This window comes from Equus caballus, chromosome 20, assembly GCF_041296265.1.
Source record: "Equus caballus isolate H_3958 breed thoroughbred chromosome 20, TB-T2T, whole genome shotgun sequence".
NCBI lineage: Eukaryota > Metazoa > Chordata > Mammalia > Perissodactyla > Equidae > Equus > Equus caballus.
The window spans coordinates 8,248,691-8,274,396 of NC_091703.1; the positions used below are offsets into that span (position 1 = coordinate 8,248,691).

The 25,706-nt window shown below is 42.7% G+C and overlaps 1 pseudogene; it reads right to left on the reverse strand.

Annotated features, from left to right (window-relative positions):
* The window catches only part of LOC111769271 (deoxyribonuclease-2-alpha-like), a 69,380-nt pseudogene extending 54,889 nt beyond the window's left edge, over nucleotides 1-14,491 (reverse strand).
* Nucleotides 14,492-25,706: the final 11,215 nt, after the last annotated feature.

Sequence of the window (25,706 nt, forward strand, 5' to 3'; positions counted from 1 at the left end):
GGTATCTTATTCACCTATGTTTCTCCACCCTCCAGCACAGTGCTTGCTATAGAAAAGGTGCTCAATAAATACGTGTTAAACTATTGCAAAAGCACTCTAATCCATGTCATTTAGACTCTCAAATCACACATATTGGTCACGTCCTACCTTATACTTCAGGTGTGAAGGTAAAGAATGGGGGCAAACCTTGACGATCCTTTCTGCTTGTCAGTGTTTCAGATGAAGAAACGATGTCAAACTCTCCCGCCCGTGGTGGTCTGGTTTGAACCAGAGGTCCTCCTGATTGGAGAACATAGCACTCAAGGGCAGAACTTATTCAAAATGCAGATCCCTGGCCCTACCCCCAAAGATTCTGGATCATAGATCTGGGAAGGAGCTCAGGTCTGTACTTTTAACAAGCACTCCAGAAAGTTCTGATGGTCCACACTGCAAGAAACACAGCCTCAGACACACAAAACTTCTGGCTTTGTATAGATTATAGGACACAAAATCCTAAGTGAATATAGACAGGCTGCCTATATTGGCAGCCCCCTCACCCAGGGGGAGACCACCGCAGTTTTAGATTGTGCCCTCAAAGTACAGAGTCTCTGGTGAGTCTTTCAGCAGAGGAGTCTTTTGAAAACATCTGGATTAAGTGGTCCCCTATGATCCATTAGATTCCACCTTTCTTTGGAAACCGGCAGGCACATAATATCTTTAATTCATCTAAGAAAACAGCTTTTATGGCTGAGAGTTCACTTCCGAGACAATGTGTTCCTGAGCACCGGGAAAATAAGGAAGCTCTGTGAGCTCCAAAAAGAGATTTTTCTTTAAAAAAAATTATGGTCTGGGAAATTTTTGTCAATTTCTCTCTAGATAGAGGTCTTAAGGCCATGACACAGGCTGGCGAGAAGCTGAAAACTCCAAATCAAGACTGGCACCTTATCCTCAATTTACATCAGTAAGTTGAGAATGAGCTGTCAGATTCATCTTTTTTCCCTGTGTTGAACGATTTTATCAAGTAAATGGTGTTTTTAGAGAAAATATATAAAAACAAGGGAGACCCACCAGTTTAAAAGTTAAGTTTCTCTCTCCTAAGCATTGACAGACATATATGTAATATATATGTATATGTGTGTATGTGTATACGTATAGAGAGAGAGATAGACAGACAGATAGACAGAAACAGAGACAGAGAGACCGAGATAGAGAGACAGACAGAGACAGAGAGACAGAGAGACAGAGAGAGAGAGAGACCATTACCAACTCCTGAGGGCAGTGGGTTATGACTTTACCATAAGTACAACTCCCTGAAGAAACCATTGAGAGTCTAAGCACTCTGTCATGTGTCTGAGTTGCAAAGAAAAACCAGCAAAGCAAAAATAAATAAATAGATAAATAAACAAACAAACCATGTGCAAACTCAACGAATGTATGTCACGTACCAGTATGTGACCATCAGGAAAACTTAATTTGGCTCCTCTGACTGAAATATAACAAATAGCTTTTGAGTTTTGCTTTGTCATCTATTTCTCCCTAATGCAACAAGGAAAATATTCTTGAAAAGCAGCTGTTAATGGGTTGTGACAAGTGGTTTCCTGTGGTCTATGAACAAGCCATCAATTACTGCCTTTTACGTTCTTTTAAATTCCAGAGGCAAAGGAAGTCCGATAATGCTGTATCGGCTTCATGGTTATTGAACGAAGAGGAGGAATCTTGAGATAAAACAGGTTTTTTTTATCCTTTCTGAATGAAGTTATAAATGTTTTCCCCATGAACACTACAGAATTTCAGGGACTCTCTGAGCTTCAGCCTAGCTCCCTCTAGTTCTTTGAACAACATGGGGTGAACAGTAGAGATGCTACAACTGCAGTCAAATGTGAGCGTTCACAGCGGAGGCTCAGTGCTGCTGGTCTCCCAGGGGAGCCTGCAGGCCTCCTGACTCCCTAACCTCTCCAGGCCTTCATCCCAGCTTGGAGGGCCTTCTGAACATGCTTTCTGGTCTCCTGACTCTGATTTCATGCAAATGGGACAGAACCCAGGAGCTACAACGAACTCTTTGAGAAGAAAGATCTGGAATCGTACAAAGTAAAATTTAAAGATGAGAGTTTATCTCCTATGGCCTCAGCCTTCCAAATTCTTTTCTCTCTTCCTCCCATCACCAGTATTATAAACATTGGGTAAAGCAAATGCATGTTCTATCTTTGGAAATTAAGGAGAGGGGACAGGGGCAGAGGGAGTAAAGAGAAGGCCTGAGGGAGAAAGTGAAAGGCTGAAGGGAAGCCACAGAAGACGCAAGAGCATGAACGAGAAACCACATGCAGTTGTAGCCCACTCATTTTCTGGAATGAGCGAACCTTCTTCACTCAGAGCTATGCTCACAGGCATGTCCTCAGAGACCACCCTGTGTGAAGGAGTGCATGCTTACACAGTCCCAGCCTTCATTCTCCGCCCAGAGAACTCCATTTTCTTCTTCTTCATGGCATTTATCACTGCCTGAAATTATATCACAGATTTACTTATTTCCTTATCTATTATCTGTGTCCTTCACTCTCTATGAGGTAGGGCCTTTGTCTTGTTTACTGCTGAATCTCCAGTGGCTGGAACAATACACGGCACATAGTAGGTGCTCAAGAAATACTAGCAAAGCCAATGAATGAGTGATGGAGTAGACGGATGCATGGAGTCAGGCTTCTGCAAGCGCCCGTGCCTCTGTGCTGGTACCCAAGGCAGCACGTATCTGTGGCTCAGAGCCCTAGAGCTGGGACAGACGACAGATCTGGTTTTCCTGGGACTGAAGAGGTTCTTGCGATGCGAGACTTGCAGTGCTGAAATGGGAACGCCCAGGCAAACCAGGGCAAGTTGGTCACCTTACCTAGAGCCTCCTGAAGGTCTTCAAGAGCTTATGTAAAAGGAGAGCGAGGTCAAGGTATTTACTACCCGTTCAGGGTCACCCCAGGCTGGCTCATCCTCTGAGGTTCACTGCCCCTCTCAAGGTCTCCTCTACCCCACTCTTCCCCTCCAGGTTCCAGTAATCACATCTACTCTTCCTTATTGGGGCCCCAGGATGATAGCAGCTCTGATGCCACTAATCCTGAACATCTGTACCATCCCTGTGGTTCCTCTGCACTCTCACACCTTAATAAATAGTCCTTTTATAAATAAACCCTTCCTGAATTATCTAAAGTTGAGCGAGCCCCTATTTCCCACTGGGACTCTGACTGACATGAAGGGAAAAAGGAAAATGTAGAAAGAAGCATTATGAGAAATCATTAATATGCAAAGGTACTTAGCCTTCTAAGGCTCCGTTCCCCTTCCGTGAATCTGTGGCCACTCACTGGGGTGTTCTAAGAAGTGACTAAGAAAACCTACTTAAGGCTGTTTGCTGGCATAGCAAAAGCACTCAGCAAACTTTAGCCCTTCTTATGGCTAGTGTTCTTACTTTACTCTTCCTCATAACGGGAACAACCAGGAGGAGGGATCCGGCTTGCCATCCATCTGAGAAAGCTCCAGAATCTCACCTCTCCGAACGGCATGAGGGAATGGGCAGAAATACTCTAGATGTAAAAATTCAAACATGCGCTAATTGCTGTTCTCTTAATATTGTTACTTCAGGGCTTTTAGTAAAGCCCTTAAGCTTCCGTATGTTTTGAGATTTAATGGTAAGTCCAACATCTGCTCTGGGTGAGCCTAAGAGTGTGGGCTAAAGGGTGGTTACGTTGCAGATTTGCAGGGCACCCCCAGACCTGAGGAATCCACCCCCTCCTCCTGCTTGGGCCAGGCTGCTGAAATATACAAGAAATCAATAGGCCACAAAATGGAAACAACTTCAAACCCCAAAAAAAGGTTCTCTTTTTCGGATTTAATGATGTGGTGACCTGTCTGCAGACCTTAGATGAAAATGGACCATTGAGAATGTCCTTGAGGGGAGCCTCAGCACGGAGGCGGAACACTGAGAGCAAGAAAGATTTCCTTTGTCATTAAAAGAAAAAAGGGACATTTAGATTCACAGTAACAAGTAAAGTTCAAGCTAGAAGATGAAAATTCCATAATGAAATGAGACAATTTAGGAAAGATAGAGGGGTGGGCAGAGCGCTCAGCTTATTCCAAAGGGAGTGAAAACAGACACTTACACACACACAGCAGGATATGCTTTGCACATAACTTTCTAAGAAAATTGAGAACAAAGAAGGAATATTTAAAGAAATAATGAACACTAAAGCTCATAACAGTAGGACCAAAATTGAATCATGGTTCAGTGTGTTCAACAGGGTCCCTCAAAGTTCATGTCCGCTCAGATCTTCAGAATATGTCCTTATTTGGAAATAGGATTTTTACGGATGTAATTAGTTAAGGGTCTCAAGATGAAATCTTCCCGGATTTAGGGTGAGCCCTGAATCCAGTTACTGGTATTCCTACAAGAGAAAGGAGAGGGGGATTTGGACACCCAGACACGCTGAGACACACGTGGAGACACGACCTTGGGAACGTGGAGGCAAAGATTGGAGTGATGCTTCCACAAGACGGGGAACGTCAGGAGCTGCGAGAAGCTGGAAGAGGCAAGGAATGATTCTCCCCTAGGACCACTGCAACGAGCACAGCCCTGCCAAGACTTGGTCCCAGATTTCTGGCCTCAAGAACTGTGACAGAATACATTTTCATTTTTTTAAGCCACTCAGTTTATAGTAATTTGTTACAGCAACTCTAGGAATCTAATACGCGTGTCAAAGTTCTTTCCATAGTATACAGAGCAGGAGCTCAATCAATACGGTTGCCTAACAAATCATCCAGATGAATCTGCTGCACCGTAAAACCAGGGAGGCTCCGCTTTACTTACATTGTGGGCTTGTCTCAGAATGAAGACCCAGCACTTCATGCTTCCTGTTTCAAATTTTGCAACCAGTGCACTTCACGCAGGATGAGCATCGAGCTCAGGACACGGAACAAGCAGACTGAGACTGACACACCTGCTAATCAGACCTGGCACTCTGTTTCCAAACTGCTCATTCCAGTAGAGTCATTGAGCGATTACACCCAACAGAAGATGGTACCCAACAATACAGGGGTAATTACATCGCCTTATCTGTCTTGAGCAGCGTCCTGTTAGGACTACCCTAGGCCTAACCTTTGCAATGGTGTGGGCACAATCCCAGGCCGCGGGTCCTCCATCGTCCAGGGAGGAATCCCAGCACAAGACTGCTGAGCCATTTCTCGTCACGCTGAGGGAGGGCTGCCTGCACAAGGGAGGCAGGGGGTCTATTGAGAATGGGCTTGGGAGAGGGCAGAGGGGAAGCAGAAATAGATAACGCCTGCGTCCTGAAACGCAGAGCAAATCATAACCCGAAAGTTGTCAACTAGCCTTGCTCTGCTACACAGGACCCTGCCCAGGAATGGGCAGAATATTGCTTTTTATAATTTTTCCTTCTTCTCCCCAACGCCCCCCAGTACATAGTTGTGTATTTTTTAGTTGTGGGTCCTTCTTGTTGTGGCATGTGGGATGCCGCCTCAGCATGGCCTGATGAACCATGTCCAGAATCCAAACCGGTGAAACCTTGGGCCGCAGAAGCGGAGTGCACAAACCTAATCACCCAGCCACGGGGCCAGCCACTGGCCAGAATATTTTTCATCCTCTCGTCAGCATCCCAGGGAACTTGGTGTGGGCATAGCGATGATTCTCTTCTCCATTTCACTGCTCACCTCTTTCCCTGCTAGTGAAGCTGTGGGCTCGGAGTCCAGTTTGTTCGTCATCTTTTGTTGTTAAATCATATTATTGGTTTCATCACTCTGCCATTCTGACTTGATTCCAAGTTGGCCAGACCTGTAGTTGAGTATTGTGCTATTATTCTCCATTTCCCTCTCCCCATCACTCTCTGCCCCTCTCTTGGGCCGCAAGGTGTCGGTCTCAATGGGTTGCACCAGCCTTGCCCCCTCGCCCTCGTTTCCGGTCAGGTAGGGGAGGTACTGCCGGAAGACAGGAGGGTGAGGAGAGAGAGGTCAGATCAAGGGACTCACCCCTCCCCTGCCAGGCCTCTGCTGGCGCGCGTCTCAGTCCCTCTGCAGCCACAGTTCCTCCGGGAGCACCTCTGGCTCTAGTCCGGCAACCAGAGCTCTGTCAGTCCTTCGGGTCTGGGGCTGGAAACTGCTCCTGCTGTTGCAAGTCCCTGAGCGCTGGCCTCTCCCTTATGGCTCCCTCAATTCTGTCCTCACACCTGTAAACAGTGCCTTCATTAAACTCCTTTTCATTTAATCCCCTGGCACAGTTAGTAAGGTTAATCTTGATTTGTACATTTAATACTTTGCCTAGCTACAAGCATTACACACACACACACACACACACACACAGCCTCTCTATATTATCTGAAGAGTAAGGCTTCAGAATTAGACACCCCTAGATAAACGGTCATGCCACTGGATTGCTCTGTTATTGTGGGTTATTTAGTCTCCATGAGTCTCACTTAATTCACCTGTGAAATGAGACCATAATACACACCTCATAGGGCTATGATGAGGCTGAAATGAACTAACACAGCACATTTCTTGTGTGCCTTTCCCCCAACCCCCATTCAACTTCATACAGATATTCCAGACCCTGCCTGGCTGTCACCACCTGAGAGCTGTCTGACCTCTGAGCTGACACCCTCTGGTTGTCTGACCCGTTTCCATGTGCTGTCATGAGTATGCCCCTTGCTGACTGGTCTTTTCTTTAGAACTGTATTTGAGTGGTCCTGCTCACATGTCAAAGCATTTCCCCTAAGGATTCATTCAAGCCTCTCTACCTCCACCTCAAGTGGAACCAATATGCTATTTACAAAGGAGGTCTCTGAGGCAGAGAGATGGGTGAGATGACCTGTCCACATCCCCCCAAAGGTCCAGTAGCAGGTCTCTGGTCTCTTATGCTGGGGCTCTGTTCACACCCTGCTACCTCCATTCTCCTGGAGATCTCACCCACTACATGGTTTCTGGTTTGCTCTGCTGGGTGTGAGATGTATCTGAGAAGATGATGAAATGATAGCTCTTTTGTCACCATCCATAGGGCAGGGTGGGGGAGGTTGGAAAAGAAACTGTGGAGGAAGTCACTATGGGCACAGAACTAGCCCCATGCCTTGCATGCAATGACTTGGACGGAAACAGATCCAGTTGTCAAATTGATGACTTGGCAGTAGGACACCCAGCTGCTGGGTGTTTCCATCCTGATTGAAAACTCTGTGTGACATGGCCATGAGCAATAAACCATGGAAACTAGTGCGAAGTAAGAGTTTGTTCACCTCTTGGCCCTCAAGAATCCTGCCTCAGTGGGCACCACGATGCATAACAGAATATGGTTGGACCAAGGGTGGTCTAGCATAAATGCAAAGTTATCATTTCAGGAGCAAGGGAAAAGCTGCACACATCCCCAAAATTTCTGAGGAAAAGAGAAATTAATTCAGAAAATGTGAACACAAGCAAAATAGAAAGAAAAAATTTTATTGAGGCTTGCTACTGCAGACTTCACTTTTAAGATTCATTTCAGCAAAACAAAAAGGAAAAGAAACATTAGTATCTCTTTCATGAACTATATAAAAGTAAACAGACCCATAAAACGAGTTTAAAGAAAGAATCCAAACCACTTTCTCACCAAAGAATCTTTAAGAAGAAAATATGCTGCTTTTAAAGATCCCAAAATATTCAATAAAAGATTCAGAAAGAGTTGCTGCAAATGTTTTGTTTAGAATTTAATTTTCAGGTTGAATCCATTTAATTTTTTAAAAACCCTGAATTTACAGAAAACAGATAAAATGGTAATAAAGACTGAAATTGGTTGTATATTCAGGAAATAAACCTGCTCTAATGCTAACTGTTGTGCCCGCTTCACGGCTAATGCTGGTGGCCTGAGTCCTTTGTGTTTCTGCCATCAGCCAGACTGACAGTCAAAAAGCGACTATGAAAAAGTCCAGATCACTCGTGCCCACTCGTCAGATGAATGGAAAAATGCTACCTTGTAAATAAAATCTACCTTTATTTTCTTCCCAATCATAAAAGCAATATATACCCACTGCCAAAAACTGAGAAAACAAGGAAAATCACAAAGCAAAGAAAATTAAAACTGTCAATTTCACATTCCAGGGGTCCGCATAGTTAACACTGGGGAAAGCCTTTCCATATTTTTTTAGTTCTTATGTCAATAAAATAAATAGAGAAATAAGATTTAAATATAAATGATATGTAAACATAAATAATATGAAATATAAATAAAATATGCATAAAGCTCTGCAAAATGAGTGCATTTTATTTCATCATATAGCTCTACCATAATTTACTTTATCAGCCCCCCAGTATTAGTCATGTCAATCTTTTCAAATTTTTTAGTTATAAAACCGACAAAGTTCTCTTTTTAATGTTTAAAGTAGATTTAGTCTCCTGACCTTAACTGAAAGCAAAAACCAAAATATTAAACAACACATCCAATGCTATGCTTCTACAAACTTCCCATGTTATTTTAGGCCCCAGGACCTTTGCATGTGCTAATCCCTCAATCTGAAATGGTCCCTCCCTTCTCTTCATCTGCCTACAAACTCCTGGCTTTTGGTGGAGGGTGCTTAACTACTCAGTCCCAAATGTTTCCATTAGGGAGAAAGGACTTACACTTCATTCCCAGAAGTGAATAATATGGGAAGCATAATTCCATATCTTCTCTTCTTCCTCTCTCAGTTCTCCTGAGACGTGTCATGTAAGAATATAGCATTAGTGGGCCCATCTTTCTCCAGTGGATGGAACTAATGCCAAAGCTCAGGCTTTCCTGTGACTTCCTTCTACACTCTTGCTTTAGTTGTACTTGATACGGGAGGAGGCTGGCCATGGTCACAGTCCTGGCTAGGTAAACACGTATCTTCAAACTCAGTTGCCCTCTTGCTATAAAACACAGGTCTTCACATGGAGAGGAGGCCTGGAAGCTCCAGGGAGGTCCACGTGTCATTCTTCAAACTAGCTTAATTAGTTATAAAGTCATAAGTGGATATTTCGATACCTATCTGATTTCTATACACAGAAATCTATGTCTGCTTCAGCGTCCAGAACTGGTTCAGAACTCAAAGGTCTTCCCTGGACCACATACCTCACAACAGAATTAATCTTTTACACACACATTTTATAGCACTCAACACAGTGAATCACGATTATGTCTATATATATGCATATGCCCTTCAAGTCTAAGACCTCCTTGGAGGCAGAAATTATCTTATTTATATTTTTATTTCCAGCACCTAGTATAGTACCTGGCACATAAGAGCTACTTACTAAAAGTTTGTTAAATAAGCAAATGGCAAGTTGTCAGCAGCATCATATATTTTTAAGCAATCAGACCAATTTTTATCCAAATAGGTTCCCTAGAAACATTGGATTCTTATGATCATCAGAAGTCCCTAGAACAGTGATTCTCACACTGTAGCATGTTTCTGAATCATCGGGAGCACAGAACAACTGCTAGGCCACCCCCACAGTTTCTGGTTAGTAGTCCGGAACCCCAGGATTTACATTTCTAACAACTTCCTAGGTGTTGCTGCTGCTGCTGGCCTGGGGACCACGCTTTGAGAACTACTGTCCTTGAACAATATTTTCCAAGCTAGCTATCGTCACAATCACCTCTGGTGTTTGCTAGGTTTCCAAATACCACTATGATATTCTGATTCCGAAAGGTGGCCACAGGAATCGGACATCTCATACGTGATTCTACTGTAGCAAATCCATCCACGGACCACTGGAAATCACTGGACTTGAGCCACATTCACAAGCTAACTTTGGAATGAGATGTAAAAAATAATTTCCTAGCGATTTTTCTGTGACCTAGCTGAATTATTAACTAAAATAATTTTCTGCGGAAGTCTAACCCAAGATACCTTAGCTGCCCTCTCTATGATTTTGGCTAAACTTCACTATTTAATTCTTGACTTTATTATATACTATAGGACTCTGTCCTTCTGAACTTTCTGGTCTGGATACAGCAAACCTCAGGATAGCAATTCCCAATCAATAAGTATTAATTAGGTGCCTGCTAAGTGAAAACCACCATGAAGGCACCAAGGGAGAGAAAGAAACAAAGTATTCAGTTGTTATCCAGAAAGACCTTATCAGCTGATTGGGAAGATAAGAAGTAGATACATTTTTTAGAAAGATAGCTAAAAATTCCAAATAACACATGACAATTATCAAAGAATGCAGACAAGGAATGCTAAAGTAACTTGAAGGGAGAGGCGGATGGATAGCTAAAGCTGGAGATGTAATGAGTAACCATATGAAGGAGAAGGCGCTGCTGAGCTGCATCTGAAGATAGAATTTAGGGGGCTGGATTATGCCTAGAATCAAGTTCCAAGGAGAGCTTGAGACCCAAGCCAATTGTAAAAGGAAAGTCCTAGTGAGAGAATAGGACATCTTGACTTCTATAAAAACAGCAAGGGTGTCTTTGTCAATTAGCTATTGGCTCTCTTCTGCGGGTGACATTGCTCTGGAATAGTACGAATGTGATTCCTCAGTGCCATCTGGCATTTTCCGGCTAAGAACAGCTCTTGCACTGAAATGCAAAAATGGTAGCAGTTAAAATAGTACAGAGAAAATGGCAACCTGTGTTTATTGACATGTCTTAGCATATAGAAGTAGGAGTCAATGACTACTAGACTTTACAGAAACCACATTCATTTGGGGAGCCCCAAGACCCTGGAATGCCTTTCTGCACTACGCAATAAAATTGTACAGTAATTGTTGCCTTTGGGAAAAGAAGTTAGAGTAGAAATTAAATGAGCTTATGATGAATAACGGCCTTTGATTTTTTTTTTGGAGCAGGCATGTGTGTGACCACCTACCCTTTAACTTGTTGAAGTAAACACAAGCAGCAATGATACCATCAAGGAGTTCCTTAGTTATGGAAAACCTTGTGGAACCTCCTAAAATAATTCTATAAGGTAATATTCTATTTATCCCATCAGTGAATATGGGGCCACATATGGAATCAGAGACAGAAAATATTCAATATTTCTAAATCAAAGGCAGAATGCACTGAGATAAGATATAATTGCTTTAGTATCTACACTAGCACCATCAAGGACTACCTGTGGATGAACAGAGTACTGAAGAGGCACGTCATTGCCTTGTTGCCCTCAGGCTGTTCAAAAATCATCTGCCCACATCTACATCTTTGGCTAAGGGCCATGACCAGATGGCTGTGCTTTTACCAATAAACTCATCTCCTAGGAAGCAGTTGTATGGGCAATGGTGGACACGACTCAACCTTGGTCAATCAGATTCTCTCTCATGGGAAATTGGATTTGGCACATTGAGAGACTGGGTCAGTTACTATCAGGAACCAAGACAAAGTCATGGAGACTTGAGGCTGATGGCCACATTGAGCCATAAGCAAGCAGAGGGTCCGGACTGTGTGGGAAGAAGGTTGAAGATACTCTGGTCATGCAACCTGATAAGAAAACTGCCAGATGACTTTTCAGTTCTTACGAGACCCAGCGGACTCCCAACACTTTGTTTCTCATCAGAACTTAAAGAGGGAGCTGAGCATGGCTCCTGAAGGGCCTGAGCTGTGGTGCAGAAGCTCTTGTTCATAGCAGCTCAACTTACATAGCCCAGTAGGTCCATGGTTTTGGTTTCAGAACCTACTTGCTTAACTGTTCATAATCCTTTTAAATATCCTTTCCTTCAGCAAAATGAATCTTTACAGCTTTTAAGTGAATAGACATTATTGCTGGATCCAAATGGGACCACACTGGCCCCGTTTTAAAATCTAGAGTTCCTCGGAATGCTGTGAGAAATCAGCTGACAGTATCCCAAGGCTGTCCTGTGGCAATAGCATGAATGCCATGGGCACTGATGTTTCGTAACCACGAACTTTTCAAGGGATTTTTTGCCCTTCTCTTATTCAGGAAAGAAGTCTACCAAGAAGCTTATCAATCTAAATTCAGAAGAAACAAAAACTAGATAGTTATCAATATGAAACTAATCCTTCATTCATAAATATGAATGGACAAATAAGATCACCAGACATTTGAGCACAACCACCAAAAGGAAACAAAAAGGCCAAAAGATACAAAGCCTCAAGGAAACAGAAAGAAGTCACTACCTAGAAGAGATTTTTTAAAAATATTTAATGAATATCTTCAAAGAATTTGAGCAGATATTGTATTCATAAAACAAGAATAGTATGATTGAAAAGGGGAAAACTAGAGAACAGGAAAGAGTTCTTATAAATTACAAATATAATACCTAAAATATGAAATTCAATAAAAGACCTGAAATATAAAGCCAATCAAACTCTCCTAGTGTTTACAGCAAATGGCAAAGAGATAGCAAATTTGAGGGACAGAGAAAAGATTCATAGAGGAGTAATACAGGAGTTGCAGAAATCCACCAGCTGGCTAAGAGGAATTGCAGAAAAAGAGAACAGAAAATATGGATGGGAGAATTTTTTAAAGAAATAATAGAACATTTCCTCAAACTGAATAAAGGCAAATCCTCACATTTGATGAGTATATTGAGTACCAAGCAGGATGAATAAAAATAACTACACAGCTAGCACATCCTTTTGAAATTTCAGAACAACAAAGATAGAGAAAAAAATCCTAATAGCTTCCAAAGAAAAATGCAAGGAACCACCCAACTTTTCCTTAGTCACATTAGATTCAGAAGATAATGAGTCAATGTTTTCAAAACTCTAAGGAAAAAAATATTTTGAACCCATAATTCTATACCCAGTCAAACTAGCAATGTAGTGTGAGAGTAAAATTAAAATATTTTCAGACATACAAAGACCCAGTTTATATTTCATATTTTCTATCTTAGGAAGTCTTCTGAGTATATATTCCAGTAAAACCAATGAGAAGACTGGAAAGATGACATATGAATTCTGGACTGGTCTTTAGTCCAGGAGGTCATTGAAAAGAAGCCCAAGGATGATGGCTGTAGAGCAGATCTGGACACAACAGGTCCAGATTAGAGCATTCTTGGGGGGGACCTTATCATGGGGGGCCATCCAGGGATAAAAGGATTTTACACAGTAGTAATTAGCTTTATTATAAGACTGGATACATATGAGCTTATGGTGAAGACCTAAGTTTCTTTTTTTAAGTAAGAAAAAAGAATTCCAATTAGAAGTACCTGGTAAACATAAAGAAAAAACGTCAGGATCCAAAAATGAAGGGAAGAAAAATATGACTTGATTTTGAATGACTGATATAAAGTGTAAGAACAGAAAAATTCATGTGACCTTGAAGCCAGGAACATTCTGCTTCAAATGCACAGGAATCCTGACCTTAGACCTGCAGAGCAGGAAATGTAATCATTAGCTTCTTCCTTGTCTCTGAAGTCAACATCTGTATAGTCTTAGTAATGTCAATGCTGCTTATTAGTTTTCCAGTTTTAGAATCCACAGAGAGATAAAGCACAGAAGATTTAATTATGGTCATAGAACAGATCAGAAATGTTTTCTGTTATCAACTTTGACAAAGTAAAAGCACAGCACAGCAGACAGAAGATGGAAGGTGAAAGGGTGATGAGAGATAGAGGGAAGGCCGGGGAGTTGCGATCCTAGAAGTGTGAATCAAGAGATAAAGTTTGTGAGTGTAGAATGGTGGTGACCAGGGGCTGGGGATTGGGGAAAATGGGGAGATGATGGACAAAGAATACAAACTTCCAGTTATAAGATGAATAAGTTCTGGCTCTAACGCACAGCACAGTGATTATAGTTAACCATATCCTACTGTCTATTTGAAAGTTGCTAAGAGAGTAGGTCTTAAACATTCTTACCACAAAAAAGATACGGTAATGTTGTGACAGGCTGGAGGTGTTAGCTAACCAGACGGTGGTAATCATTTTGCAATATATAAGTGTATCAAATCAAACCTTAAACTTACATAATATGTCAGTTATATCTCAACAAAGATGGAAAAAATAGACAAAGTTTCTGGAATAATAAGTGGAGATTTGTTATTAATATTTATTGTTATAAAAGTAACCAAAAGAAGAATTACAAATTAAAATATACCTGTAATACCTATAATAAAGGAAGGGAGAAAAGGAAGTGTGATAATTCATCAGTCCTCATCTCAAGGCAGTGGTCAATCTCTTGACCAACAGTACCAGTTAGTCCTCTATTGTAAACAGCAGAACTCACGATGACTAGTTAAAACAGAAAATAAATTCCTTATGGGGTTCTGGGTAGCTCACAGAATCCCCAGAAGCTCATAGAACTGGTCAAACAGTTTCAAGCAGTGCCGAGCCCAGCTATACTGCAGGGGCGGGCACCGGAGTCCTGCTATTAAACCCACAGACAAAGAAAAGCGAATGTCACCTCCTTCAGCAGCTCTGCAGGAGCCGTTGTATAGACTGCGCTCGGGCGATCGCCCATCCACACCCCGCGGCTGGCGCAGCCTCTGCAGCGTCCCCACTGGCGCTCAGGTGTGGAGGGCAGACGTTCTGCCGCGGTCGCCCCACGAGCTCCGGCACTATCGCCACACTCAACAAAGAAAGTGGATTCCATACTCCTGCCTTCCTCCCTCTGCTCCCTTCTAGGTCACAGCCCAGGGCCGGTGTTTCTGGTTGGCAGAGCCAATGCCACAAACCTGCTCCTTTCCGGCAAGGGAGGCTGGAGAATGAGTTTTGGTTTCTACCTTAAGGAGGTGTGACCCATAACGTGGGACATGTCCAGATAGAGAAAAGGTGTTCAAAAGACAGCGGACATCACAAACCTGGTAACTGCCCATCACACTCAGTGTGATAAATCAAGTAATAAGCATATTTCAAAACACAGCAGTAATAAGCATAATATTGGGAACTACGGCATTTGTCCACCAGAAAAGCAAGGAGAAACAGGTAAAAGTAGTTGCCTCCACATAGCGGGATTGCGGTGAAGAGGGGCGTGGTGGGAGACCAGAGCTTTTCATTATAAATCCTGTTTACTATTGTATTTTACACATTACCTGTGTTGCTTGGATGAAGTTCTTAAACTCACCCTAAAACACTTTAACGATGATATGGACTCAAAAACGTCAAAAATCCTACCAGTGTCACCTGCCCCGCATAAATTCCTACTTAAAAAAATTCAGTTTTTCATGTTTAAACATTAGCCAAATGCAAGTTGATATTGAACTTATCGGAAACCTTTTCTTTTCCTATAAACACTGATTTTCTTTTATTTCAAGAGAGGAATTTTTTTTTTATTGTCTGTTGTCCTGAAGAAATATAGTTGAATGTACAGCATCCTGGCAAACGGTCCCGAAGCTGGGAGGTTCTTTATGACCCAGCAGTTTATCCAGGCAGAGTGGGACTTGAGCTGCCAGGAACAGGGCGCTGAGCCGGCCAGCTCTGCTCTGGGGAAGCCTGCCTCCCCATCTCAAAGGCAATGCAGACATGGCCTCCTGCGTCCCAGGTCTTCTCTGATGTTTCCTAATAATCTATATAGAAACCAAGCTGATACGATTTCATTTTTCTTCCCTTTTTTTCTGCTTTGTTGTGCATAAGGTTTGTAAAAGATCATAGCTAGTTTTGACTATGAGCCTCTCATTTGCCAGGCGCCTTTTCACTGGTTCTTTCTTTCACTCATTTGTTCAGCTAAGTTTACTGAGCACCTGTTATGTGCCAGGCCTGGTGCTAAGTATTGAGAATACAACAATGAACAATATAGATCGAGCTCTATAAACTCTGCAGTTGTATAGGGCAGCATAGTCGTTAAGGCTATGAGCTTGGGGCACAGACTCACATGGGTTCGAGTCCCACATCACCATTAACTAGTTGCCTGACTTTAAACCACTTACCTTCCTTCTCTGTTCCTTGGCATCCTTGTTCTGAAATGGGAATATTATTTATCTCAAAGGATTATTGTGAAGATTAAATGATATATATGGAACACTTGGGACATTATTTCAGTGAAGGGCAGTCAGCAGGAATAGGCAATTATGACAGTTACACAGCAATACGCACTGGAATAGGTTGTAAAAGGAATCCACATGGGGCCACCTATTCTTGCCTGGGTGAGTCAAAGAAGGCATCCCAGAGGAAGTAAGATCTAAGCTAAGGACAAATAAATGAGTAGGATTAGTAGCTGAGAAATGAGAGGAGGAGAGTGTTCTAGCTGGAGGGAAGAAGGCCAAGAGAGTTTTTCAACTTTCAATTACATTCAGTGTGGCTGGATGTGGAGCATGAGTCAAAGGCTCACCAGAAAGGGAAGCAGGAACCAAATCAGGGATTTGTAGAAAACGTTTTAAAAGTTCATCTTTCTTCTAAGAGCAATGGGGGGGTCTATTAAAGGGTGTTCAACAAGGGAATATTTTGATTGGATCTGCTTGTAGAAATATCACTCTGGCTGCAATGTAAGGCATGGAGGGAAAAGAGGAGGCTTGGGATGAGGAGCCCCATGAGAAGGCTTATATTGACTAGGAGAAATAATGGTGGTGGGACAGGGACAGTGTGGGGACACAAGGAGGTAGAAACCATAGATCTGGGCAAAAGATTTAGTGAGGGCAAAGGAAGACAAAGGGCGGTCGAGGACAATTCAACTGGATGGACATGGAAATGTTCACTGAGATAGAGAACACAGTAAGAGCAGCATATTTTGGGGTGAAAGCAATGAGTTTATATTTGCACATGTTGAGTTTGAGATGCCAGTGGGATATCCAAGTGAAGATATCTAGTAGGCAGTTAAAGAAGTGTCTGACACCCAAGAGAGCTCTGGGCTGGAGACAAGGTAGAGACACTCTAACAGCATTTCCTACCAGAGATTTTTCTTTTCCTTATTGAAAAAAGTTGCCCCTAACTTTATGGTCCTGAGACAAAGAGGAAATCATCTTAATGCAGATCTTTTTCGTTTGGTGAAGAATTATCTTGCTCGGTATCGCATTTAGTTACATAAGTGTGGACCTCACTGTCTCATTAGACAGGTATAATAAGTCCTTTGTGCTTTAAAGGGCTTATTTAAAGGGAGTATGTACTTGAGTGGGAAAGAGTATGCATTGATCAGGATAAGCTAGGTTCTGTGGTGTAACAAATAATGTGAACAATGCTAGGGGTTCATGACAGCAAAGGCCTACTTCTCATTCTTGCTACATGCCCATTATAGGTCAGCAGAGAGCTCTGCTCATTGTGGTCTCTGAAGTACTCGTAAATACAGAGTAACTGTATTTCTAACCTTGTCCCTGCCTACCAGAGGGGAAAGAGAGCTCTGGAGGATCTAGGACCAGCAGTAACATGCTTTTGCCTAGAAGTGACCCATGTCACATTTGCTCAAAAGTCATTGGCCAGAACTACTCACATGGCCCCACTAAATCAGAAGAGGGCCAGAAAGAGCTATAATATCATATGCCTGGGAGGTAGAGAGCTGGACAATTTGGTAAATGGCATTAATGACTAACACATGGGGGACCATGAACCTGCAGCCTATCCCAACACAGCTCTCACGGACCATCCTAGAAAGTGGCCACGTGTGTGAGCCAATCCTGAAAACCTTTAACACTTAAGGATCAGGAAAGAAGGATCACGCTGTCTCTTTTGGGGTCATTAACACAGGGGGCTACCTTGGCTCCAAGATCTGCTGGGAGAGGGCTCCCATCAGCACCTATGGTCGCAGCTGCTGGCGTCATGATCTAGACCCCCTGCCGTTCCGGCTTCCTGAGCACAGGAAACACTCCCCTCCATGTAGCCCCATCTTCCACTGAAGGCTCAGTTGCCCCCACTTTCCTGAATAGCCTCATTTCCTCTGAGGGAAGACTCAAATGCCTCTGTGTATCTGTGTGGCCTGTGTCATCAAAGATGCTTCAGCATCCAGCTACTCGGGGCATTAGATGCAATCTTACGACATTAGGTGACCAACACCAGATCTTCTATTGCATTGAACCCAGTGCCCTGAGTAAGTATGTGGGGGAGCAGATGGAATGATTTTTAATCCTTCAGGCTTTGCCCAATTTGGGTAGGAGCCCCTGTCCTTGATAGGAACCCTGCGAAATGGGAAACCCACACTCAAAGTCACTACCATCAGGACAAGATTATCCAATCCCTAGTGATCACTGTGGAGATGGAGGTTTGATCCACTGTCCACACTTTATGTTCAACTCACCAAATTCAGCCTCTACTCAGCCGGCAGCATTCACCAAGCCAGCAGAAGCCAAGATAAGGCCAGGCTGGATTGGACTCCTCCCCCTCAAGAGGCCTGCTGGCTCCCTGAGACTCCTGGACCCATAAAAGGGAAGGCAGCTGAGGCTGGGCTAGGGAAGTGGGGGCTGGGGATGGGTATGACCTCCACATTTCCCACATCAACATGTGGTGCCCAAGCACTGACAACTGGAGACGACTGGAATATGCTGTTTGAACATAAATTGTGTGGTGGACATTCCAACATATACATGATAATTGATGTCATCAATATGAATGGGACTGTGTAGCAAAGATTTATAGAAGAAGAAGAAAATCCAGGACAGAAACCAAGTACCATCAACTTTAGAACAGGAAGGAGAGAAGACACTGGAGACTGAGAAGAAGTGTCCTCAGAGGGAGAAGGAAACAAGCAAAGTGTGGTTCTTGGAAGCCAAGGGAAGACAATGTTTCAAGAAAGTGGAGTTGGTCAATGTTCCTGAGAAGCTGCCTAAGACAAAGACAGTGATTAGTAACAGAGATGGCACTGGTGACCTGATCAGGGCGATTTCAATGGAAGGATGGGGCTGGGAACCACATGACAAGACGTGGACAGCAACAGGGAGATGAGAAAGGACAGGTGGGAATGTAAGCAACGTCATACGTATCACCTCCAACCATCGTATCCAACCTGTAAGCCAGGTATTGTTTCCTACACTTTAACAAGTAGGAAACAGAGTTACTCATGGCGGCCGAGCTGGGAGACAGCAGAGCTGAGATTTAAACACAAGCCCGCGTGGCAGAAAGACAAAGTCCTTTCCACATACCACTGCCTCCCCCAGCACCCCTGCCACTGTTTGTGTCCCTAACCCTGGCGACATGTCCCATGGCAAATATTGGAATGCACCTTTTATACTTCTGATATAAAAAAGCACTAAGCAATAGGATGGAGGTATATGCATATCCTTGTCTGGTAGTCAGAGAAATGGAGTCAGATGAAAAACCGGAATAAAACAGCAGCAGCTTCATCTTCTTTTCATGGCAACGTGTGTGTTTGTTTTCTTGGGCCCAGTTCATGAGTCCCGGCTGCACATCTCAGAATTGGTTGGACTCAGATACCCCTTTGCTGTGGTGCAAAGACGCTGAACTGCCAAAAGCATGTTACAGGCTGTGCCTCTTTGAAGAGCCAGCTTGAACTGATTGTTCTTCAGCTTTTCACATAAATTACAGAACATGAGGCCCACAGCTTCGCCCAAAGTTGTCAACAGGTTTTAATTGTCTCTGCTTTTCCGTACACACAGATGGTTTCGTTAAGCTGCTCTGAGCAGACCTCTGCTGCTGTCTCCACTAAGGAAAATCAGACACAACAAGTGGAAATCCATTTAAAAAGAACAATTATAATAAAACAAATTCTGCAGTAACTGTTGTTATATTTTTCCGGAAGGTAAATGCTATATAAAGGAAAACAGACGTGACGGGACAGAGATAGAGGTAAGGTAAGACACCGTAACGAAAATGTGGACGTTTAAACGCAGGTACAGAAACTACCAAGAAAAGTAAGGAGAGGTGTTGGGAAAAGGCAGATCTCTTTGATTAACCGTATCTATAATGGGACCTCAATTTCAAGCTTCTGTTTCCAAGTTTACTAAGAGACGCTACCAGTGATGCAGCAATTCCACCTCCAGGAATCTCACCTTCACATATAATGGGGAAAGTGCATACAGTTATGTAAAAAGGTTACATTATTTATAGTAGCAAAGTTTTGGAGCAAACTAGTGAAGCCTAGTTTATCTACGTGACAAAACACCGTTTACTTACTTGTTAAAGTTAATGATATGGCCTATACGTAACGGCATCAGATCACTGTAATTTCTTAAGTGAGAAAAGTAGAATATCCAACAATGATTCAATCTGTATACACAATCCCTACCCTTACAGCCCTCTGTGAGCAGGACGACGTCTGGTAGTAAACTTGTCAAAATGTTCACAGTACTTAAGTCTTAGCAAAGAGCTTTTGGATTATTTTCATTTTCTCCATCTTACCACTCTTCATTATCTGAATTTCTTATTCTTTAAGAAAATACATTATCTTTAGAATTATAAAAAACAATGAAGCAACTTTTATTTTGAAAAGGCAAAAATAAATTATGAAGTGACCAAAAACTATGGGATATCGCCTGCTGGAGCCACTGTGGACACAAACGCGGAGCCTTCAGTGTGCAGGGCAGACCGCGCTCGGTGTAGCCCTGCAGGGCAGAGAAGGGAGGTGACGAGACAGGGGCACTCTGCAGGTGACAGCGCCCCATGCACTTGTCCTCTGATGACAAGGACAGCTGCCATACCCTAGCTCTGTGCACATCACCTGGCTCAAAAAGCAGCACTCGATTGTAGATATTGAATGAAATATTTCCCTTAGGGGAGAGACACACATGCGCACTACCAGGTACTCATTTGAGAAGAGTGATGCGTGATAGCCCCAGAAGGGGAAAAAGGCACAAAGTTAAGCAAGCTGGACTTCAAATCCCTCCTCTAGATTCCAACTGTGTGAACTTGTGCAATTTTTTTAACTCTCTGATGCTCAGATTTCTCATTCGAAAAGTGAAAGATAATAAAACATAAACAGATAAAGATGATCAAATAGGTAGAATGAGTGACATAGTGTATTTAAGTGCCTACTATATATTTAGTAGGTGCTCAACATGTGGATATTGTTAGCATAATATCTGTAATATTACCAAAACAGTGAGAACACCATGGTTAGCGGACGGACGATCTGTGCTCTAACGCTGGTTTCGGTGGTGACCGCGAGACTGGACGGCGCCCTGGGCTCTGCGTCTGGATCGTATCTACCTCAGCTCTGCAGTGAGGCCCCAAGACGATGTTCTATGAGGATGTGCCTTGCAGAAATGTAAGGATGCTTACCAAAATACTCACAGTTGTCCTTTAAAATAGGAACCAACACCAAAAACAACAAACATATGCTTGTTTCCATGGCAGTCTTCAGTTCTAGGAAGCCGTCTTAAGATCAGGTCATCTTGGGAGAAGTTCTCACAAAGTCATCGTAATCATGGTCACTTAAAAGACACATTTAAAAAAATAAGCAATACATCCTCACGGCACAAAATTTGAAAGGTATCAAAAAGAACAGCAGCAGAAGGAAGAGTCGCTTTCCCTGGTTCCACCCAGTCTCCGTTTACCTTCCTTGAGGCAACCACTGTATCCAGTTTCTCGTGTCTCTTCCAGAGATATTTTATATGTTAACATGTATATACACAAACACATATACACTAGACATATATTTGTGTGTGTGAGAGCACACACACACACACACACATACATTTTGTTTACCCAAACAATAACATACTACACTCATTGTTCTGTACATTTTTTAAAACTAACAATGTGTTTCCCATATCAATATATAGAGTTGCCCCACTCTTTTTAATGACTGGATAGTTTTCCGTAACATGGATTTACCATAGCTGTTCTCTATCAACAGGATTCTACGTTGTTTCCAACATACAATGCTCCAGTGGGTAGCCTTATATATAAGTTATTTCACACATAGGAGTATATCTGAGATGAATATATAGAAGGTTAAAGGGTACAAGTAGTTTACATTTTGAAAGGCATTGCTAAATTGCACCCCACAGAGTTTGCATCAAATTACATTCCCACCAGCAATGTATGAGAGAGCCTGTTTCTCTACTTTCTAGCCAGTGGAGCATGTGCTCTTAATGTAATAGGTAACAAACAGACAAAAAAGCAATGTGTCATTATAGTTTTAGTTACTATTTCCCTTATTACAAACAAAGTTGAACGTCATTTTGCTTGCTTGAGAACCATTTGTATTTCCTTTACAGTGAATTATTCTTTCATATCTTTTCTGCATTTTCCTGTTTAGTCCTTGGCTTTCTTATTGATTTGAGTTTATCAGTCTTTTCTTTGATGGTGTTACTCATTCTTAGGAAGGATTTCTCTACTTAAATTTTTTAAATCTTATATATTTTTCTAATACTTGTAATTTCCATTTTTAACATCTAAATTTTAATCAATCTGTAGATTTCTGTGTGTTTGATCTGTAGGATGGGAATCCAAACGTTTTCTCGGATAATTATCAAGGCAATCCAAAACTGTTAGCTCTATAGTCCCCATTTTTTCCGGCTATTTTGAAATTCCACCTATATCATTTACTAAATTTCTGTATCTATTTGAGTGTGTTTCTGGACTTCCTTTTCTGTTTTATTTATCTGTTTTTCTAGCCATGTACCAACATCACATTGTTTTAACTTTTGTAGCTTCAGGATATGTTTTGATATCTGATGGAGACAGCCCTCTCTCTTTCTCTCTCTTTTTTTTTTTGATGTTTTTGGCCATTCTTACTTACAACCAATTTATCTGGTTAAAAGATTGCTGGAATTGCATTACATTTATGGATTAACTTGAGGAAAGCTTTATGAAGTTGAGTTTTCTACCCATGAAAAGGCCATGGTCTTTTCTAGTAGGGTTCTTTATTGAATGAAGGTAAACAAAAGTCAGTCTCCACTCAGAACTCTAGCACAGAGTTTATTCAGAATCTACAGGCCTATTTATTTGATTGACACAAAACCTTGCTTTGCCTTAGATGCTCTCTTTCCATTTTTGTAGAAAAAGATACTCAATAGCTTAAATAAGGTTTCTGTGAATGTCGCATTTGCACACCAAGGGCAGAACCACGACTAAATGAGTCACTCACACGTGGACTGTGTCTATTTAATAATGCATCAGCCTCCAAATGCTCTAAAATCAGTTAGATAGGTTTGCCCAACCCAAACACAGCTTAGTTCCGTTCCTTCATCCCAAATACTGCATGACGCATCACTCAACAAAAAAAAAGATCTACAATGATCTCATTCGGAACCACTTAAGAAAAGAAGGATTATTGATTGGCATTTGACAATTAACTTTGGAAGATATTAAATTTCTTTTACAACTGATGGTCTTAGAAATTTTTATTATTGAATATTCTCTTTATATAATCGTCACAGTATCTGACAATTTAACAGTGTAATTTGTAATCAACTGCCATCAACTTCCTGGATAAAGAAGGAGACCTTTCACTGATTATTAGCTGATTTTTCTAAGGTCGCACAGAGACTCCATCAATGAGCTGATTAAAAGAAGGAACTACTGCCTGATCACAAGAGTGAACCAGCTCACCCAGCGCTGTTCCAATGAAACGTCATTCTCGAAACACAGTCTGTTAGCTCCGGGCTCATTTTTAAACAGCTGCTTGTTCATTAGCTGATTATCTCCCTCATACATAGTTCTAGGGTGGGCCTAAAACTAGCTAGTTTAAGCCCAATAATTGCTCTCCTATTCTCACTACTAATCCGTGGTCTGATATGGCAGGGAAAAAGGATGGATGTAGTTAGAGACAAATAGCCCTCCATTCAATCTGAAGCCTGCCCCTGAACTTGAACAAGTTATTGAAATAAGTGTTTCTGATGATGTGGCCCATGGACCACATGTACCAGCATCTCCAGGGTGTTTGTTTAAAATGTGCATTCCTGGGCCTCTCTAATGTACTGAATTAGAAACTGTGGGGCTCGTCAAGTCATCTTCATTATTAGCAAGCTTCCCAGGAGATTCCTGTGCAAATTGCCCCACTCTTATTTGCTCATCTGTAAAATTGCACATGACCAACCTTCCTCACAGGGTAGTCTTGAGGGTTTCAAGTAATTATACATGCAAATCTCCTGGCACATAGAAGTAACTCAGTAACGTTACTTGCCTTCCTCTCCTCTTTTTCTCTTCTACCAAATAATAAGGAAAAATGAAGACAAATACAGCATGTTATTTTAAAGTTTTATTTTGTTCTTTGCTAGGAACTCATGAAGCCACTATTCTCTTCTTAGAACTACATAAATCCTAATTACCTCAAGCTCAAAATTTTTCATGAAAAGCATTTAATTGATGTTACAGATGTAAACTCACCAGATGACCACACAATTTTAAAATATGATAGGCAGCAAGCCTCCACAACATGTATGCCAGTTATCAATTTATTGCCTCTTGGTTCTAAATATATACTTCATTACCTGCTCTCGGAAAATGGATATGGCCCCCTTAAAGTTTTCCTCTGCTGGATGGCATGATATTAAGCTTTGCCAGTAGAGGAGGAAAGGATTTTGCTTCCTGGTTTTGGTGTGCTTGCTTCGCTAGACTCCAGCAGCGAGCAGAGTTTCTCCAGCACCCAGCTCCTGTAGCACGGGTGGCTTCCCAGTGCCGGGTGGCTTCCCAGTGCCCAGCTCCTATAGCATGGATGGCTTCCCAGTGCTCAGCTCCTGTAGCACAGGTGGCTTCCCAGTGCCCAGCTCCTGTAGCACAGGTGGCTTCCCAGTGCCCAGCTCCTGTAGCACGGGTGGCTTCCCAGTGCCCAGCTCCTGTAGCATGGGTGGCTTCCCAGTGCCCAGCTCCTGTAGCATGGGTGGCTTCCCAGAGCCCAGCTCCTGTATCATGGGTTGCTTCCCAGTGCTCAGCTCCTGTAGCATGGATGGCTTCCCAGTGCCCAGCTCCTGTAGCATGGGTGGCTTCCCAGTGCTAGCTCCTGTAGCATGGGTGGCTTCCCAGTGCCCAGCTCCTATAGCATGGATGGCTTCCAAGTGCTCAGCTCCTGTAGCATGGACGGCTTCCCCAGCACCCAGTTCCTGTAGCATGGGTGGCTTCCCAGTGCCCAGCTCTTGCAGAGTGGGCAGAATCCCCAACACCAGATTCCTGCAGTGATCATAGCTTCTCCAGTGCTCAGCTCCTGCAGAGCATGGAAGCCAGCAGCTTCCCAAACTCTCCCTTCACGGTTGGATGCAGACTTCTACTTCTGGTCACAGTGAGTTAACGGGAGCCTGATTTACCCTTCTACCTTAAACAACTAAAAAATTGGACAAAATGTGTGAAATAGTTTTCAGTCACTAGATAACAGGCATCCCAGGACAGTTATCTCTGAGAGAAGGGAGGCAAATAAGGGGACTGTCCAGCTTAACACCGGGAGTGAGTTTGCAGGCCACAGTGAAAGGAGGGGGACTCAAACAGAGTCTAGGGTCTCCCCGAGTGGAGGAATCAAGTTTAATATTTGCTGAGGCCAGAGCTGCTAAACTTCTCAGGGCAGGGTGCTAGAGAAAAGAGAGCTGACCAAAGAGAGAACTTAGGAAATCTTCAGAGGATCCTCGTAAGTGCTTAAGATGTGCACACACATGTGAAGGAGCAACAAATGCCAGACGGAAACACCCTGGAAGGGAACAGGTTGAACAATCCCCAGGGACAGAACTTGTTTGTATCCCACTTGCTAGGATAGAAAGACCTCCAATTACACAGAGTATTGAGTAGTGGGGCAAAGTATAAAAGCCATTCTAAACTTGCCATGTCAGTCAGCTCAGGCTGCTATAGCAAATACCATAGACGGGGTGGCTTAACTAACAGACGTTTATTTCTCACAGTTCTGGAGGCTGGTAAGTCCAAGATCAAGGTGCCAAGGAGTCAGTTCCTGGTGAGCGCCCTCTTCCTGGCTTGCAGACGACTGCCTTCTCCCTGTCTTCATATGGCAGAGAGTGAGAGAGTTGGTGTTTCTTGCTCTTCTTACACGAACACTAATCCCATTA